The sequence below is a fragment of the Nerophis ophidion genome, linkage group LG16 (assembly GCF_033978795.1).
Source record: "Nerophis ophidion isolate RoL-2023_Sa linkage group LG16, RoL_Noph_v1.0, whole genome shotgun sequence".
In the NCBI taxonomy this organism is placed as follows: Eukaryota; Metazoa; Chordata; class Actinopteri; order Syngnathiformes; family Syngnathidae; genus Nerophis; species Nerophis ophidion.
The window spans coordinates 1,519,435-1,538,692 of NC_084626.1; the positions used below are offsets into that span (position 1 = coordinate 1,519,435).

Consider the following 19,258-nt stretch of genomic DNA (forward strand, 5'->3'; position numbering starts at 1 on the left):
TAATCAATCAATCAAAGCTGAGGTACTACCGTATTCTGTGTGAAACAGTTTGTGCACGGGTGTGTGGAAGTGTGTGACGAGACCCGATGCTGCCTCACTCTCCTTTGGTCAAGGTGCTTTGTGCTTTTGCGAGTCAAGCAGTTATCTCTTGTCCGTGAGGTCGCCCACTGCCTCGTGAACGGCAGAACGCCAGGCATACCAATCTCGTAAGCCGAGTAACGTGTGCGAGTAGGTTGTTGCTAGCCACATCCTCCTGGGTGGGCTATAACTCATCTCCAGGCGAGGATAGGGTCTTATCTCAGTCCCCTTCCACAGGCTTGCCTGCCGCCTGCTCTGTCTTAGGAAAGGATTTTCTGGTGCCCAGGGTGTGAGTTATAGATGGGGTTAAGGTGACGGAGTAGGCCTGTCGGTTTGGGTTGTCTGCCTGGATTTATGTCCGGATGTGCAGAGGAATGTGAAGGTGTGTACATTTATACAGCAAGCGCATGTGTTTATAACTGAGATTGATATACCCCAATTGTGCCAGCTCATCTTCATATATCTCATCTCATAGGGCAAACTATTACAGTCATAAGTTATTAAACATGTGAAGGGCATCTTTACAGTTGCATCTGAGCTTTGCCCCTCCCTCTTCCACACACACACACACACACACACACCCCTATATGCATCCCTCCACCCTTCTACCCCATCCACACCGCCTCTCTCTGTCATCTCGGCCTATCAATCAAAAATGTATTAAGTCCAGAGTCGGGCCGATCAAAGGCAGAATTCCTGGGAGAAGAGCAGATAAGGCCTATCTCATTAATAAGTGCTTTACCATCGTAGAAGCTTGCGCGCCTCGCCACACCCTGCCTGACTCCCTTTGATATCTAATTATCCATCCGTTACATTCTGTCAGAGAAGGAGAAGAGGGAAGACTCACTGTGTCACCACAACCAAATACTGTTGCATTAGTGGATCAGGATGGGAACGACGGCTGCACCAAACACATCAAAACGTACGAAAAATCCAAGTGTGCAGAGTGGCACATGTAAACAAATGCAAATGAGATGTTCTTGAGACAGAGCTCAGGTTTGCATGAAAAACCCTACAAATAGTCTGTCATGCAGATTGATGGGGAGCATGAGATTTTGATAGTTTACACAAATATAACTCTACAACAAAAAAATCTTAAGTCTCTTTTTTTTAGAAAGAAATGTTGGCACAATAAGCATAATGAGAACCAGGGCTGGGCGATATGGATGAAAAAGTATATATTCCATATTTATCTTTGGGTGTCCCACGATTCGATTCAATATAGATTCTTGGGGTCGCAATTCAATTATATATCGATTTTTTCGATTCAATTCGATTCTCGATTCAAAAATTATATTTTTCCGATTCAAAACGATTCTGTATTCATTCAATACATAGGATTTCAGCAGGATCTACCCCAGTCTGCTGACATGCTAGCAGAGTAGTAGATTTTTGTAAAAAAGCTTTTATAATTGTAAAGGACAATGTTTTATCAACTGATTGCAATAATGTTAATTTCTTTTAACTATTAAACGAACCAAAAATACGACTTATTTTATCTTGTGAAAACATTGGACACAGTGTGTTGTCAAGCTTATGAGATGCGATGCAAGTGTAAGCCACTGTGACACAATTGTTCTTTTTTTTTTCATTTGTATAAATGTCTAATGATAAATGTCAATGAGGGATTTTTAATCACTGCTATGCTGAAATTATAATTAACATTGATACTGTTGTTGATAATATTCATTTTTGTTTCATTACCTTTGGTTTGTTCTGTGTCTCCTTTGAGTTGCTCTGTTTACTGCATTTCTGAGTGTTGCTGGGTCTGGTTTGGTTTTGGAATTGGATTGCATTGTTGTGGTATTGCTGTGTATTGTTTTGTTGGATTGATGAAAAAAATATATATATATATATAAAAAAGACAATAAAAAAAAGAGAATCGATTTTAAATCGCACAACGTGAGAATCGCGATTCGTATTCGAATCGATTTTTTCCCACACCCCTAATATCTCGGTATATTTTCTGGTGAAAGTATACATATAAAGATATTCATTTTTGAGCGAAATTCAGTGAAGTTGAAGTGAATGACAGCTGTACTGTAAACACTTTTATTAACCCAGTTAGTCGAGATGGGTATTAACAGCAGAGAAAATAAACTACTTAAGTAGCAGAGAATTACATAACATAAATAACTTTGAAAAATATTATTTTGACGTAAAATAAACAACATAGCTCTGCAAATAATAATTTTTGGCAGCATTTCTCGACAACAGTTTGGATTTGGGCTTTCATGGTAAACAACTCGAATGCTTTATCCAGACGCATACATTTGTCTAAATGTGGCCAAGTAGACACATTGTGGGTTTCCTGGATGTTGTCTACACCGCTAAAAGGAAGAGAACCCCTCTGCCATCTTCTACTAGTTTTCAAATATATAAATTGCCCGCTTCTCCGATTCTCTCGTCGTCATTTGGGATGTCTGTTGTGATTTCACTTCCTGGTTCCATGACCCGCCCTATCTTGCCTCTGATAGGCCTAATCTCAACCAATCGTGACTCATCATAGTAAACAATCATGGATTTTCTTATACGCGCAAGCACGTCTTGGAAGGAGGAAGGGGAGGGGTTTAGTAGTCCAGTGTTTTTCCACCTTTTCTAAACCGAGGCACATTTTTTTATTGAAAAAATACGGAGGCACACCATCAGCAGAAAACATTAAATAATTAAACTCAGCTGCCGATATTAACAGTAAAAAGTCGTTTGATTTTTGGAATTAGACAGTGGTGCATGTATCACTATAGCTCTTGTCTCAAAGTAGGTGTACTGTCCCCACCTGTCACATCACTCTGTGACTTATTTGGAGTTTTTTGTTGCTTTCCTGTGTGTAGTGTTTTAGTTTTTGTATGGCGCTCCTATTTTGTTGTTGATTGTCATGTACGGGATGTACTTTGTGGACGCCTTCTGCTCCACACGCTGCAAGTCTTTGCTGTCGTCCAGCATTCTTTTTTGTTTACGTTGCCGCCAGTTCAGTTTTAGTTTTGCATAGCCATCCCTAAGCTTCAATGACTTTTGTTCATTTTTGGTTTAAGCGTTAGATACCTTTTGACCTGCACGCTACCTCCTGCTGTTGTCTACATATTGTGATCACGACATCTACAAAGCAATTGCTGCCACCTACTGATATGGAAAAGTATTACACGGTTACTCTGCCGATCTCTAGACAGCACAGACACTCAACGGCACATTTGCGGACTATGATTACTGGTTTGCAAAAAATATTTTTAACCCAAATAGGTGAAATTACATAATCTACCGTGGCACACCAAACAATATCTCACAGCACAATGGTTAAAAATCACAGTAGTAGTCAATGAGAGGGAGTGAGAAGAGGGGGAAAACACAAGAAATAAGAGGCGTTAGGTCATTTTAACGTTAAATAAATTATATTGATATTACGATATTTTCTTAGTTCAAATCTTGTTTAAAAATATATGTATATGTATTACAAACTCGATATATTGCCCAGCCCTAATGAGCACTACACAACGCTGATTAAGGATAAAGCATTGAGAGAAAACCTCGGGGACAGTATAAAAAGCTGTGGAAGTGTGAAGAAGTTTAGAAATGAATGGACAAAGGCAGAAGAATAATAGATGAAGCGGGAAAAGAACAGGCAAACTAGAGAAATGGGAAATGAGGAGAGAAAGACTAGGGCATTCTTTTCCCTTCTCTCCTTGGTTTTCTGTAAGAGAAGCTCAGGAAGATAAGGCTAAAAAGGTCCGTCAGTCTGTTGTGGAACAATCCGTTCTGTGTCTCGCCCCTTTCTCTCTCTCTCAAGATGCTGCCTTTCTCTCTGTCTAATGGCACAACTCGGATTTCCAGCAATGCCTCTTGTGATATGGCTCATCTCTGGTGGCATGGTTTAGTGACATCACTCGTCCAAAACAATACACTCTCATACCATAAAGCCAGAACAAGCTTCAAGATGACAGTGAAATTTAACAAAAAAAAAACTTTGCAATACTTGGGGTGGTATCTCCTTTAACGGGAGAAACTTCAAACCTGTGTCATTTTAGTGATTTAAAGAACGTCTATTCAAAGAAACATTACCAGGCTGAAATTATGCCTTCATAGCTTTTTAAACCTTTGTCTGTAATCTCTCAGAGCACATTCGGAGAGACAAACACAAACTGAGGATTTAGAAGAACAAAACCAACACAAAACACAAACCCACATGGTTAACAAAGACTCCAAAGTATAACTCCCAATCCCATGTCCTGTTCCAAAAGAGACCTTCATCTGTAGGCATTCTTGCTATAAAGAGACTTTCTTACAGAAGAAAAAGGAGGCGTGTCAAAGATATGAGTCACAATGTTTACAAAGACATGTTTTAATCCAATTATAGTGTATCCCTGCTTTTATTCCGTTTCATGGGATTAAAATAAAATGAAACATAACAAAATACAATTAATAAACGGGTGAATAACATTCTTTGTTGTTTTGTAGGGATGGGTTCAAGAAATTCTAAATAGAATTAAAGACTTGTTTGACTTGTGTTTTTTTCTCCAGATTTTAATGAAATGATGCCCAACAAACAGCGCATACGAACATTGACTTTGATTTTTTTTTAAAAGCAAATCTACACTAGTTTATTTGTAAAAAAAACAAAAAAAAACAGATTAATCTATATGCTTTACTGACCACCTTTCCTGGTCTCTCTCTGACCTGTTGTGAAGCTGCCTTAGGGTTTGAATAACTGTCTGGTGCCAGTCTGCCTCACCCTAAGGCCTTGTGGGAGACGAGGAAGGGGTCACTCTGCGTGTGTGTGTGTGTGTGTGTGTGCCTTAGCAAACTGAAAAAGGTGAGAATGTGTTAAAAGAGAGAGAGGAAAAAGTAAAGTCTACAATAGGCCTGGGCTGATAAATTTTGCTTGGCGATACAGGATATTGACCTCCAAATTATTGCATACAAACCATATTAACGCCATTATTTTTTGGGGACCAAATAACCACTGATGTAATTATAATACACAATAATAATAATGCATGTAGATCCTTTCAAATGCTATAAACTTGTATTTCTCGTATAGTTTTACATTGGAATTGGAATGTAAACTTTTAAATATCCAGGATAATTACTACAAAGATGTAACAATATACTTTATACATTAGAGATGTTTGATAATATTGGACTGCCGATATTATCGGCCGATAAATTCTTTAAAATGTAATTTCGGAAATTATCGGCATCTGTTTCAAAAAGTTAAATTTATGACGTTTTAAAACGCCGCTGTACGGAGTGGTACACGGACGTAGGGAGAAGTACAGAGCGTCATAAACCTTAAAGGCACTGCCTTTGCGTGCCGGCCCAATCACACAATACCTACGGCTTTTCACACACACAAGTGAATGCCACGCATACTTGGTCAACAGCCATACAGGTCTCACTGAGGGTGGCCGTAGAAACAACTTCAACACTGTTACAAATATGCGCCACACTGAAAACTATCAGAGATAGATACCTACGTATATCCATATTCAAGAGTTATTTCTTTTCTCCATAGTCATATTTAAAAAAACAGCTTGTGTTTTTCCATTTGGTCTCTTTTTGGTTGTCCACTAGTGTTCTTGCGTGTGTTAACCTTGAAGCGTTAGGAATGTAAGGAGTAGCCATAACTCCCTGTCCCAGGCTAAGCAGAACAACAGATATTTGTATTCGTCCCGGTAGGTGGGGGCGGGGGAGATATTGAAGAAGACAGCGCTTCCGTAATGTTTTCAGATCAACTTAGGCGATGCGAATTGAATGTGTTGTTACATAGGTTGGTCTCTTATAAGCTTTAGAATAAACTGCAAAATACCTATTCTGTTTTTGGGTTATTTTCTAAAATCAAAAGAACTTGGGATTGACCAACAACTTAAATTCCCTGGAATGAACATCTGGTCCAAACGCAACACAGTCCAGTTGCGATTGAATGACACACCAAACAAGAATGACAAACACATTTCGGAAGAACAGCCGCACCGTAACAACATAAACACAACAGAAAAAATACCCAGGATCCCTTGCAGCACTAACTATTCCGGGACACCCCCCCCCCCCCCCTTCCCAACCCCGCCCCAAATTCCAAGCTGCTGTTTTGAGGCGTGTTAAAAAAAATAATGCACTTTGTGATTTCAACAATAAATACGGCAGTGCCATGTTGGCATTTTTTTAGGGATGCACCGATTAATCGGTAACCGAATATATTCGGCCGAATATGGCAAAAAAAAAAACACATTCGGCCTTTGGTGGAATGAGTTAAAAACAAGGCCGAATAGTGGCGTGTGACGCAAGTTTTTGACGCGGTGACGCAATCAACCAACGTGCAGTGACGTGGTGACGTTGGGATATGTTGTGTACCTGTATAAGTGTATGAGGTTACAAGCACACACTTATTGAGATTTAGTGGGGCGTCTGTTTACATTATTAGCCTGTTGTGTAGGCTACCTGTATAAGTGTAAGAGGTTACAAGCACACGCTTTATTGAGATTTAGTGGGGCCTCTGTTTACATTATTAACATATCTACTGTGGCTAAGCAGACTTTTGCCAAAAGGACAATAATTCATTTGTTGTGGGTTTATCTACTTTAATGCACTTTATTTTTTTTTTGGAATGCATGTTTTGTTTGAAGGCCTAATATAAATGAAAAACTGTGCTTTTTTTGAAAAGCAAAGACTACTGGAATATTAAAAAAATTTCAATATTCAATAAAAAATTACTTTATTTGAAAAACATGTCTAAATATTTATTCTAGGCTATTTATGCAATATTTAAAAAATTGTGAAAAACTGCATTCAATATTCGGCCTTCGACGAAGCGTTTAAATTTTATTCGGCTTCGGCCACAAATTTTCATTTCGGTGCATCCCTATATTTTTTCCATAACTTAAATGATAAATGATAAATGGGTTGTACTTGTTTAGCGCTTTTCTACCTTCAAGGTACTCAAAGCGCTTTGACACTACTTCCACATTTACCCATTCACACACACATTCACACACTGATGGAGGGAGCTGCCATGCAAGGCGCCAACCAGCACCCATCAGGAGCAAGGGTGAAGTGTCTTGCTCAGGACACAACGGACATGATGAGGTTGGTACTAGGTGGGATTTGAACCAGTGACCCTCGGGTTGCGCACGGCCACTCTCCCACTGCGCCACGCCGTCCCTATTTTGGAAAACCTTGTTACATTGTTTAATGCATCCAGCTGGGCATCACAACAAAATTAGGCATAATAATGTGTTAATTCCACGACTGTATATATCGGTGTCGGTTGGAATCGGTAATTTAAAATTGGACAATATCGGAATATCGTATAGCGGCAAAAAAGCCATTATCTGACATATGTAGTATACATTATACATCGTCTGTTGGCAACATTTTGCACTTGAATAAAAATCACAACCAAAAACAAAACATGTTAAGGTGGTGTGGGGAGCCCTCAAATATACACAACCAAAACAAATAATATGGCTAAGGTATTCAATATTGAACATACAGGCAGAGGTAAAGTTGTCCTTACTTAACTAACAATCTTTTTTTTCTTTTATTTGAACATAGTATAAGCAGATGTATTAACAGGTCATATGCAAAAAACTTGAGACCGGGAAACACCGACATGACGAATGTCTGTCACGCGTTTATAGAAATGCTAGTTTTTCAACAGTATTAAATGGCAGCTTATCTTTGGCCATATAGTGATTTGAACCACACTTTCTATGGGACGCACACCCTTTTGCACTATTTTGTTTGCACTGAACTTGTACACAAAACGCCTCAGTGAGTGAGGACTGTCAGGTAATTATGTTTCAAGTAGACGTGCAGGTGTGTCATCGTCGAGCACATTTTGCAAACTGGTTTAAACTTGAAATATTCCCACATTGCTGGTGTGGCATTTGGTTTTACGATCATTATGTCCATGTTTGCCCCTTCATGTGTTGGTCACGGCCCAACTTGTTGCACTGTGTAATGCTGCTCGGCCAGCAACACCGCCTGTCCTCACAAAAGAGTCAAAGACAATTAATGAATGACAAGAGAATTCATCCCCTTCTTTTCATTCCGCTGAGGCACAAACGCACAGCTGCTGAAACCGTTGAAAAGCATGAATGCGCTTGAATCCCGTAAACACGCATGTAGATGGTGATTTATCCACGCTGGAAAACCTACTGGCTTAATTTTCATTTACCGTCGGTTATTTGACTTATCAATTATCGACCCAGGCCTAGTCTACATATTTCATGGAATACTGGACACTATACAGTGTTGGCTTGATTATCATTGGGGTTACATTCCGTAGTAGGGGAATTTCAGGCGAAATACTGTAGGCAGTCTATTAATTTTATGATCTATAGAAATATTAAATGCATTTAAAGGCCTACCGAAATGAGATTTTCTTATTTAAACAGGGATAGCAGGTCCATTCTATGTGTCATACTTGATCATTTCACGATATTGCAGTATTTTTGCCTAAAGGATTTAGTAGAGAACATTGACGATAAAGTTCGCAACTTTTGGTCGCTAATAAAAAAAGCCTTGCCTGTACCGGAAGTAGCAGACAATGTGCGCGTGACGTCACGGGTTGTGGAGCTCCTCACATTCTCTAATTGTTTACAATCATGGCCACCAGCAGCGAGAGCGATTCGGACCGAGAAAGCAACGATTTCCCCATTAATTTGAGCGAGGATGAAAGATTTGTGGATGCGGGAAGTGAGAGTGAAGGACTAGGAAAAAAAATATATATATAAAAAAAATAAAATTAAAATAAAAAACTAGACGGCAGAGCGATTCAGATGTTATTAGAAAAATTTACTAGGATAATTCTGGAAAATCCCTTATCTCAGGGGTAGGGAACCTATGGCTCGAGAGCCAGATGTGGCTCTTTTGATGACTGCATCTGGCTCTCAGATAAATCTTAGCTGACATTGCTTAACACGATAAATAATGAATAATTCCGCTGGTTATCACAGTGTTAAAGAAAACGTTCAGAATATAAAACATTTTCATGCATTTAAATCCATCCATCCATTTTCTACCGCACCTGTTCAAAAAGTCGCATTATTGGTAAGAAATATTTTATCTATTATTGGTCTGCCGCAGAATAACAATGTTATTTGAAATAATAAGAGGCTTATTGTACTCTAAAAATGTTATTAATTAAAAATGCTTGCATTTAGTTGTATTCAGTATTAAAAAATATTATATGGCTCTCACGGAAATACATTTAAAATATTTGGCTTTCATGGCTCTCTCAGCCAAAAAGGTTCCTGACCCCTGCCTTATCTGCTAATTGTGTTATTAGTGCTTTAGTGAAATTATATGGTCGTACCTGTACAGCCTAAAAGTCGGAGGGGTGTAGCCACGAGTGTGGTGACCGCCAGTGTCTCAGAGGGAAGCCACTTTTCTCGATAGGCGAAGGCAGCCGTTGGGGCCAGGCTGATATATATTTTTTCCTCCTCCTCCACGGCGTAAACATCCGACGGTCGGGGGCGGCCGGTGGGAGGAGGCAAGAGAGTCCGCAGCTGCAAGAGGAACAACGCAAGCTCTCTGCTCATGTCTATGGTAAGAGCCGACTTAATACCACCATTTTCTCACCGTAACCTGCCGGTTGACATGTGGTAGGGAACCATGTTCGCTTAACCGCTCTGTTCCATAGTAAAGCATCACCGTCATCTTTCGGGAATGTAAACAAGGAAACACCGGCTGTGTTTGTGTTGCTAAAGGCGGCCGCAATACACCGCTTCCCACCTATATCTTTCTTCTTTGACGTCTCCATTATTAATTGAACAAGTTGCAAAAGATTCAGCAATACAGATGTCCAGAATACTGTGTAATTATGCGATTAAAGCAGACGACTTGTCCGCTACAAAAATGTCCGCTACAATCAGTGACGTCACGCGCACGCGTCTTAATACCGCGACGTTTTCAGCAGGATAGTTTGTGCAAAATTTAAAATTGCAATTTAGTAGACTAAATTGCAATTAGTTGCAATGTTAAGATTTCATCATTGATATATAAACTATAAACTGCGTGGACGGTAGTAGTGAGTTTCAGTAGGCCTTTAACGTCTTTATAAACCCTCCGAACAGTTTTCAAACACTTCCTATGCTCTTAGAAATGTGATACACCTGGACCTAAATTTAACATAAAACTTCAGTGGGTACTTAAACTCAATGGTACTCTAAAATCGGTAGATAGACAGACAATTATTGACATTCACAAACTAGAACCAGTTTAGTTTTGACTATCAACCTATCCCCTGGTGCACATGTTGTTGGAGGTGGGAGGAAGCCGGAGTATCTGGAGAGAACCCATGCAGTCACTGAGAAAACATGTAAACTCCACACAGAATTACCCCAATCCTGGGAAATCAAACCCAGGACCTTATGGCTGTGAGGCACAGGTGCTAAGCGTTAAACAACGTGCTGACATATTTTTAATATCTGCATATTATTATCAATCAATTTGATCGATTGATTATTATTTATTTTTAATGTATTACATTTAATTATCAATAATAAGAACAAAATGTATACAAGTCGCCTCATTTGGCTACTGACGTGTGCTGTATTGCATTGCGGTTTTTCAATGTACAGCATACACATGCTTTGTGTGTGTGTGTGTGTATATATATATATATATATACATATATATATATATATATATATATATATATATACATATATATATATATATATAAACCCTGTTTCCATATGAGTTGGGAAATTGTGTTAGATGTAAAAATAAACGTAATATAATGATTTACAAATCCTTTTCAACCCATATTCAATTGAATGAACTACAATGACAAGATATTTGATGTTCAAACTCATAAACTTTATTTTTTTTTGCAAATAATTTAAAATTTCATGGCTGCAACACGTGCCAAAGTAGTTGGGAAAGGGCATGTTCATTACTGTGTTGCATCACTTTTTCTTTTAACAACACTCAAACGTTTGGGAACTGAGGAAACTAATTGTTGAAGCTTTGAAAGTGAAATTCTTTCCCATTCTTGTTTTATGTAGAGCTTCAGTCGTTCAACAGTCCGGGATCTCCGCTGTTGTATTTTACGCTTCATAATGCGCCACACATTTTCGATGGGAGACAGGTCTGGACTGCAGGCGGGCCAGGAAAGTACCTGCAATCTTTTTTTTAGGAAGCCACGCTGTTGTAACATGTGCTGAATGTGGCTTGGCATTGTCTTGCTGAAATAAGCAGGGGCGTCCATGAAAAAGAGGGTGCTTAGATGGCAGCATATGTTGTTCCACAACCTGTATGTACCTTTCAGCATTAATGGTGCCTTCACAGATGTGTAAGTTACCCATGCCTAATGCACACCCATACCATCACAGATGCTGGCTTTTGAACTTTGCGTCGATAACCGAGTGGATGGTTCGCTTCCCCTTTGGTCCGGATGACACAATAGTGAATATTTCCAAAAACAATTTGAAATGTGGACTCGTCAGACCACAGAACACTTTTCCACTTTGCATCAGTCCATCTTACATGATCCAGAGAAGCCGGCGGCGCTTTTGGATGTTGTTGATAAATGGCTTTCGCTTTGCATAGTAGAGCTTTAATTTGCACTTAAAGATGTAGCAATAAACTGTATTTAGTGAAAGTGGTTTTCTGATGTGTTCCTGAGCCCATGTGGTGATATCCTTTCGAGATTGATGTCAGTTTTTGATACAGTGCTGTCTGAGGGATCGAAGGTCACGGTCATTCAATGTTGGTTTCCGGCCATGCCGCTTACGTGGAGGGATTTCTTCAGATTCTCTGAACCTTTTGATGATATTATGGACCGTAGATGTTGAAATCCCTCAATTTCTTGCAATCACACTTTGAGAAACATTGTTCTTAAACTGTTTGACTATTTGCTCACGCAGTTGTGGAAAAAGGGGCGTACCTCGCCCCATCCTTTCTTGTGAAAGACTGAGCATTTTTTGGGAAGCTGTTTTTATACCCAATCATGGCACCCACCTGTTCCCAATTAGCCTGCACACCTGTGGGATGTTCCAAATAAGTGTTTGATGAGCATTCCACAACTGTATTGGTATTTATTGCCACCTTTCTCAACTTATTTGTCACGTGTTGCTGGCATCAAATTCTACAGATAATAATTGCAAAAAAAAAAAATTGTTTATCAGTTAGAACATCAAATATGTTGTCTTTGTAGCATATTCAACTGAATATGGGTTGAAAATGATTTGCAAATCATTGTATTCCATTTATATTTACATCCAACACAATTTCCCAACTCATATGGAAACGGAGTTTGTATATGAAAGACTAGATGCGTGCTGCTTGCTAAGTGAAATAATAAATAAATAAAACCTAAGAGACGAGCAGGCATCTTTCATTTAATTGTGTGCCTTCTAAAACCGCAAAACGCTCAGACACTTGGCGCCATAAACTTGGGGCTCAAAGCTGTGTGTCGTCTCTCTGCGTCATCATATCTATGGCTGATAGACGTGTTGCTGTACTGTGTGAACATTTATCTGACTTATTCATCTACTTGCAAATGTCCTCTTTTTAGTGGGTTACTCTCTGCTGTAACACAGTTCCTGATGTTTGGACATCTGTCTGTAGATTCATAAATCGTCCAAGTTCTAATCGTGATGCACCATAGTGGCATTTACAACATAAAAAGTAATGAACCAAAATATCAATAACATTAAACAAAAAAATATTTTATTATATTAAAGCCACTCAATATGATCACAAAGAGAAAGCCTTTGTTCTGTCAAAGCTTAACACTCCGAGCAACAAGGCTAATCTTTGTCTTATCCGGATTTAATTCAGCTGGAGTTTGTGTGTTTGGAACAACAAAAACAACATGAAATTGTTTTTAGAAATATGAATTAAATCTACAAGAAGGTCCATTGGTTTGAACGTTCCATTATATCGGATCTCTACAGATGCAACACCAGTCCTGACACTCTGGTCTCTGAAACTGGATGTCAAGTACTGGATTCCGTACCAATCCCTACTTTCAGCTCCTATGAAACTATTTCAATGTGCACATACGTAGAAGTGGATTACCTAATATTTAGTCAATCTAGAATTCTCATGACAGTAAACAAAATGTGCATGATCAAAATGGCGTCCTTCCTCCATCACGGCTTCATTAATAACCTGATGATAACTGAAATGGGTTAAGCCGAGTCCTAAACCCAAACCTTGTTTTCTCACCCTCTCTTGCGTAGCTTCACGTGCACTTCCAAAAGTATCTAACCTTGATTGGTTTTTGGCACATTATTTCCTGTGTGAATATAATTTGTTCGCTTTTGTAAATGCCTATTATTCCAATTTCTGATAAGCATTTACAATAAAGTGGCTGTGCCATTTCCAGCTCCTAATACATGCTCAGTTAAAGGCCTACTGAAACCCACTACTACCGACCACGCAGTCTGATAGTTTATATATCAATGATGAAATATTAACATTGCAACACATGCCAATACGGCCGCTTTAGTTTACTAAATTGCAATTTTAAATTTCCCGCGAGGCATCCTGTTGAAAACATCGCGGAATGATGACGCGTGTTTGTGACGTTATTGGTTGGAGCGGACATATTCTCCCAGCACCACTCCCGGCTAAAAGTAGCCTGTTTTTATTGCATAATTACACAGTATTTTGGACATCTGTGTTGCTGAATCTTTTGCAATTTGTTCAATTAATAATGGAGACGTCAAATAAGAATGCTGTTGGTGGAAAGCGGTGGATTGCAGCTGCATTTAGCAACCGAAAAACAGCCGGTGTTTCTTTGTTTGTTGTGAAGCTTTAGCGAACATGTTTCTCTACCACATGTCAACCAGCAAGTTTTTGGATGAGAAAATTGTGATATTAAGTCGTCTCTTGCCGGAGACTTGAGCGGAGTTAGCGTCCTCCTGCAGCAGCTGTCAAAAAGGCCGCTGTGATCTTGGCTCCTCCATTGGCTTCTCTCAGAGACACTGGCGGTCACCGCAGCCCTCCGACTTTCAGGTATGACTTTATAATCTCACCAAAACACTATTAACACAATAAGCAGTAAAGGGATTTTCCAGAATTATCCTAGTAAATGTGTTTAATAACATCACAATCGCTCCCACTGCCGTCGCTTTTTTTCTTCTTCTAGTGCTTCACTCTAACTTTCCTCACCCACGAATCTTTCGTCCTCGCTCAAATTAATGGGGAAATTGTCGCTTTCTCGGTCCGAATCGCTCTTGCTGCTGGTGGCTATGATTATAAACAATGTGAGGATGTGAGGAGCCCTACAACCCGTGACGTCACGCACGTACAGGCAAGGATTTTTTATTAGCGACCAAAAGTTGGGAACTTTATCGTCGATGTTCTATACTAAATCCTTTCAGCAAAAATATGGCAATATCGCGAAATGATCAAGTATGACACATAGAATGGATCTGCTATCCCCGTTTAAATAAGACAATCTCATTTCAGTAGGCCTTTAATGCATGGTGTAGAAAAGCGCTCTTTTCTACACCAAAATCATCTATTTATTATTCTCCTTCTTCAAAAGTTTTGGCACGCTCTACTTTCCACATTTTTCATTTGATTCAAACCGTTCCACATTCAAACTGTTCAACCTATCCAGGAATCATGGTCTTTCCATCGCCCTACGCGCAACCACACACTTACATGGCGGCAAGAAAAACAAACATTTGCAAAATAAATAAATATATGCATTTATGTTTTAATCCATGCATGACATAAATGAACTTTGTAATCCAATTTCAATTAATTTTCCACAGGCCGGACAGGAACAGGCGGGTAATACTTTGATTAGCTCTGTTCTATTCAATATCCATAATAAAACTAATGACGAGGAGGATTGGGACAAAAATTAGCAATGTTAACTATGAGTAACTTTCTAGTGTTCAATCTTAAAAGACAAGCCAAAAGTGTTTGGATACAAACTGATCAATTTACTGTACTATTCATTGGAGCCACGAGTACCGCAAATGACTTTGGGCTGGGAGCAGGGTACACCATGGCCTGGTCCATAACAAACCCCCTACATTAATTTAGATGAAAGCACTACTATTTTTTTGTATTAGTTATAAATAAATGATAAATGGTTATAATTGTACAGGGCTTTTCTACTTCCACATTTACCATTCGCACACACATTCACACACTAATGGAGGGAGCTGCCATGCAAGGTGCTAACCAGCACCCATCAAGAGCAAGGGTGAAGTGTCTTGCTCAGGACACAACGGAGGTGACGAGGTTGGTACTAGGTGGGGACTGAACCAAGGACCCTAGGGTTGCGCACGGCCACTCTTCCACTGTGCCACGCCGTTCACTATTCTACTTGAGAATATAGAAAGACTAAAATCTGACTGCTGTTGCAACACACTGATTCGGTTTGTCCACATGATACCTTGCCAATCTAACAACGCTGGGTGCAAAACAAGATCGGCAACCTTCAAGCAGATGAAAGATATGTCAACCGGCAGGGATGAACCTCTTCGAAGGCAGACCACAGCCAGAGGGACTGCCCACTTGGGTGGCACTGACTTGCACCCCCATATGAAGAGATCTGGTTGTGATTTAGTTTGGTGGACACTGATAGAAACTTCCTTCATTTACTTTTCTGTTTCCCGGAATATGTTGTTAGCTAACATGGTTTGAAAGGGGTGACGGGAAGGTCATGAGGGCTCCAGTCGACTGTGCCCTGAGGAGGAATACTGGGGAGGGACAGCAGAGTAGCAGTTGATGGGAGGGGGGTATTCCTCGGGGACCGCTGCCCCTCCCAAATCAAAAATAAACAAACAGAATGATCCTCTGATCTAATCTGGCTAAACTAAAAACCTCCAAACAGGCTGCCCAAGGCAGCTACTACACTGGACAGGCTTGCCATGTGCCTTACAGCACGATCAAGGCTCTTCCAAAATGCAACTGACTGCATTTTCCCATCAGGAGCCAACATAAAAAGAACTGAACGAGTTCCATTTAAGATACTGATGTGTGGTGCTTTCAAGTACTAATACTGTAAAGTCTATAACGAATACATACTCATTAACTGTAGTCAGTCATGTTTGTACACACAACAGAGGAACACAGCCAGAAATCATTACACAGGCTTCATTCCAGACAAAGTCAACACATTTGCCTCATTTACTTCTCACCCTAAACATTCTCTCTCTGTGTATTGAACGGCTTTCTACGGTTTGGACAAACTTGACTAACAGACGGCCTTAAACAATACTACAGAAATTCTCTGCTCTCTGCACAATGTTCTGTCAGTTGACCAGCGAAAGGCGATGAGATTGAGATTAGACCAATCCGGGGTCATTCTCAGGTTATCACAACCCCTGGAAAACCAAAACAGGTGGAGAACATATTTAAGTACGACTCAACATTTACTGCCGGACTCCTATCTTCAGGCCTCGTGTTCTCCTGCTCCACTGGGCGGGAAGAATGTCAGATCTAGTTCTGATTTGAATGTCTGTGTGTCATGTAGCTTTGACGACCATAACAACCTGACGTGCACACGACTAACGACATCAAAATGCAAGTGCGATACCATGTGAGTCAGTTAGATATGTAAAATTTAACATTTTATACATATAATTGTCTTGTGGATATGCTATTTGATTGTGAACACTCCGTTTATTCACATAAACTCCTCCAACACAACAGCAATACCAAAAATGTAATTGCACTTGATTGACCAACCAGTCTGAAATCAATGTGTGTTTGAAGTTGATCCACAATGTGATACAAACAGGAACGTGATGATACGTTTAGAAATTGAACAATAATATATAAATATCATAAAGGCCTACTGAAATAAGATTTTCTTATTTAAACGGGGATAGCAGGTCCATTCTAAGTGTCATACTTGATCATCTCGCGATATTGATATAATTTTGCTGAAAGGATTTAGTAGACGAAGTGGCTGGAGATAGGGAAGTCTGGGCTTCCCTGCTTAGGCTGCTGCCCCCGCGACCCGACCTCGGATAAGCGGAAGATGATGGATGGATGGATGGATGGATTTAGTAGAGAACATTGCCGATAAAGTTTGCAACTTTTGGTCGTTAATAAAAAAGCCTTGCCTGTACCGGAAGTAGCAGACGATGTGCGCGTGACGTCACTGGTTGTAGGGCTCCTCACATCCTCACATTGTTTATAATCATAGCCACCAGCAGCAAGAGCGATTCGGAATGAGAAAGCGACAATTTCCCCATTAATTTGAGCGAGGGTGAAAGATTTGTGGATTAGGATAGTAAGAGTGAAGGACTAGAAAAAAAAAAGAAAAAAAAAAGGCAAGGGCAGTGGGAGTGATTCAGATGTTATTAGACACATTTACTACGATAATTCTGGAAAATCCCTTATCTGCTTATTGTGTTACTAGTGTTTTAGTGAGATTATATGGTACCTGAAAGTCGAAGGGGTGTGGCCACGGGTGTGGTGACCGCCAGTGTCTCTGAGGGAAGCCACGCAGCTGCAGGAGGACGCAAGCTCTGCTCATGTCAAATGGTAAGAGCCGACTTATTACCACAATTTTCTCACCGAAACCTGCCGGTTGACATGTGGTCGGGAACCATGTTCGCTTGACAACTCTGTTCCATAGTAAAGCTTCACTTTCAGGAATGTAAACAAGGAAATACACCGCTTCCCAAGTACATCTTCCTTCTTTGACTTCTCCATTATTAATTGAACAAATTGTAAAAGATTCAGCAACACAGATGACCAGAACACTGTGTAATTATGCGATTAGAGCAGACTACTTATAGCTTGGATCGGGCTGGAAAAAAATGTTCGCTACAACCGGTGACGTCAAACGCACGCGTCATCATACAGACGTTTTCAACAGGATACTTCGTGCGAAATTTAAAATAGCAATTTAATAAACTAAAAAGGCCGTATTGGCATTTGTTACAATGTTAATATTTCATCATTGATATATAAACTATCAGACTGCGTGGTCGGTAGTAGTGGGTTTCAGTAGGCCTTTAAAGGTCTCTGTAGTTGTATTCCATCCAGTAACAGCATAGATATAAAATAGAACAAATATTTTTTTTGCGAATTTAGGTTTGGCAAAACGTCAACCCTGTGTGTTATGATGCTCTTGTTTTTTTTCCCACTTGCTTTGCTGTTATGTCTATTTTTGTACTGTTTTTTTTTTTTTTAATTATCATTCCATCTGGAATTCAGCTCCCATTTGTGATAAGCGCAAGGCCCCTCTCAGACTCTTTCACTCCCTCCCACAGCCTCCTTTCACCAAGAAGATGTTGATCAACGGCGCTACAGGACGAGGACACGAGACTTTCGTCACGATGGAAAAAGACAAACAAACAAGGCAGATGAGATAAAATGATGGAAATATGTACAATGTCTTATCACAGATGCTAATTGTTTTTGTGTGGGAGGGAGGATGGCGGCGGAGGGGTGCACACGAGGGAGGGGAAGAGGAACTTGAGAATATCCTGCATGTGCCTTTGGCCTGCGCCTGACTTCAGAGCTAAGCCCTCTCTCAAGAGAGGGTCAACACCAGGTTCAACTTTTCACCTCGGCAGCACTAGAGAAGACACTAAATACCAAGGATTACAACACAGCGCACAGCAATATTGTCTGGCCTTCCACTGTGTCTGACAACTTTAGACTCAGAACTTTTAAAACATTTGTCTATTCATAGCAAATACAATGAGAACAATATCAAGAGTTGCATTTGCTAAAACACAATATTTGCCTGGACTGTATTATTAATGTCATTTGCATCAACTTTATTTGTGTGTGTTTTCACAAGGAATTTAGGTGGAAATCATACAAATATGTTTTATGCATTAGTCTGCCATTAGCCTGACGGTGTGGGGTAATTCTAGGGCGTGCACCTATAGCAGGCCTGGGCAATTATTTTGACTCGAGGGGCCAAATTTAGAAAAAAAAAAAAGTGTGTCTGGTGGCCGTTGCATCTGTTTTTAGGAATACTGATACAAAACCTCACAATAATGTCTGATTGAAAGCTAAAAAATGTTAGGAAAACTGCCTTAAAAACAGAATTGACTTAAAAACATTTTTTACTGAATAAGAGTCCCAGAATGTACATGAAAATAAAGAATGTGGGATTTACAATATTAACTATGAATGATAAAACACTGAATATTGACAACATACACGTCACAACTCCTCTCCATCCACATATTTTACAATCAAGCGAAACGGCAAAATATTAATGCGAAGGGTAAAAAAAACA

The 19,258-nt window shown here is 39.8% G+C and overlaps 1 long non-coding RNA gene across 1 annotated transcript in view; it reads left to right on the forward strand.

The window, feature by feature from the left end:
- LOC133535624 (uncharacterized) overlaps positions 1-18,720 on the forward strand; it is a 47,200-nt gene extending 28,480 nt beyond the window's left edge. Inside the window, exon 2 of the long non-coding RNA XR_009802262.1 lies at positions 18,276-18,720. This is a non-coding gene — a long non-coding RNA (uncharacterized LOC133535624). The remainder of the gene's footprint in view (positions 1-18,275) is intronic.
- Positions 18,721-19,258: the final 538 nt, after the last annotated feature.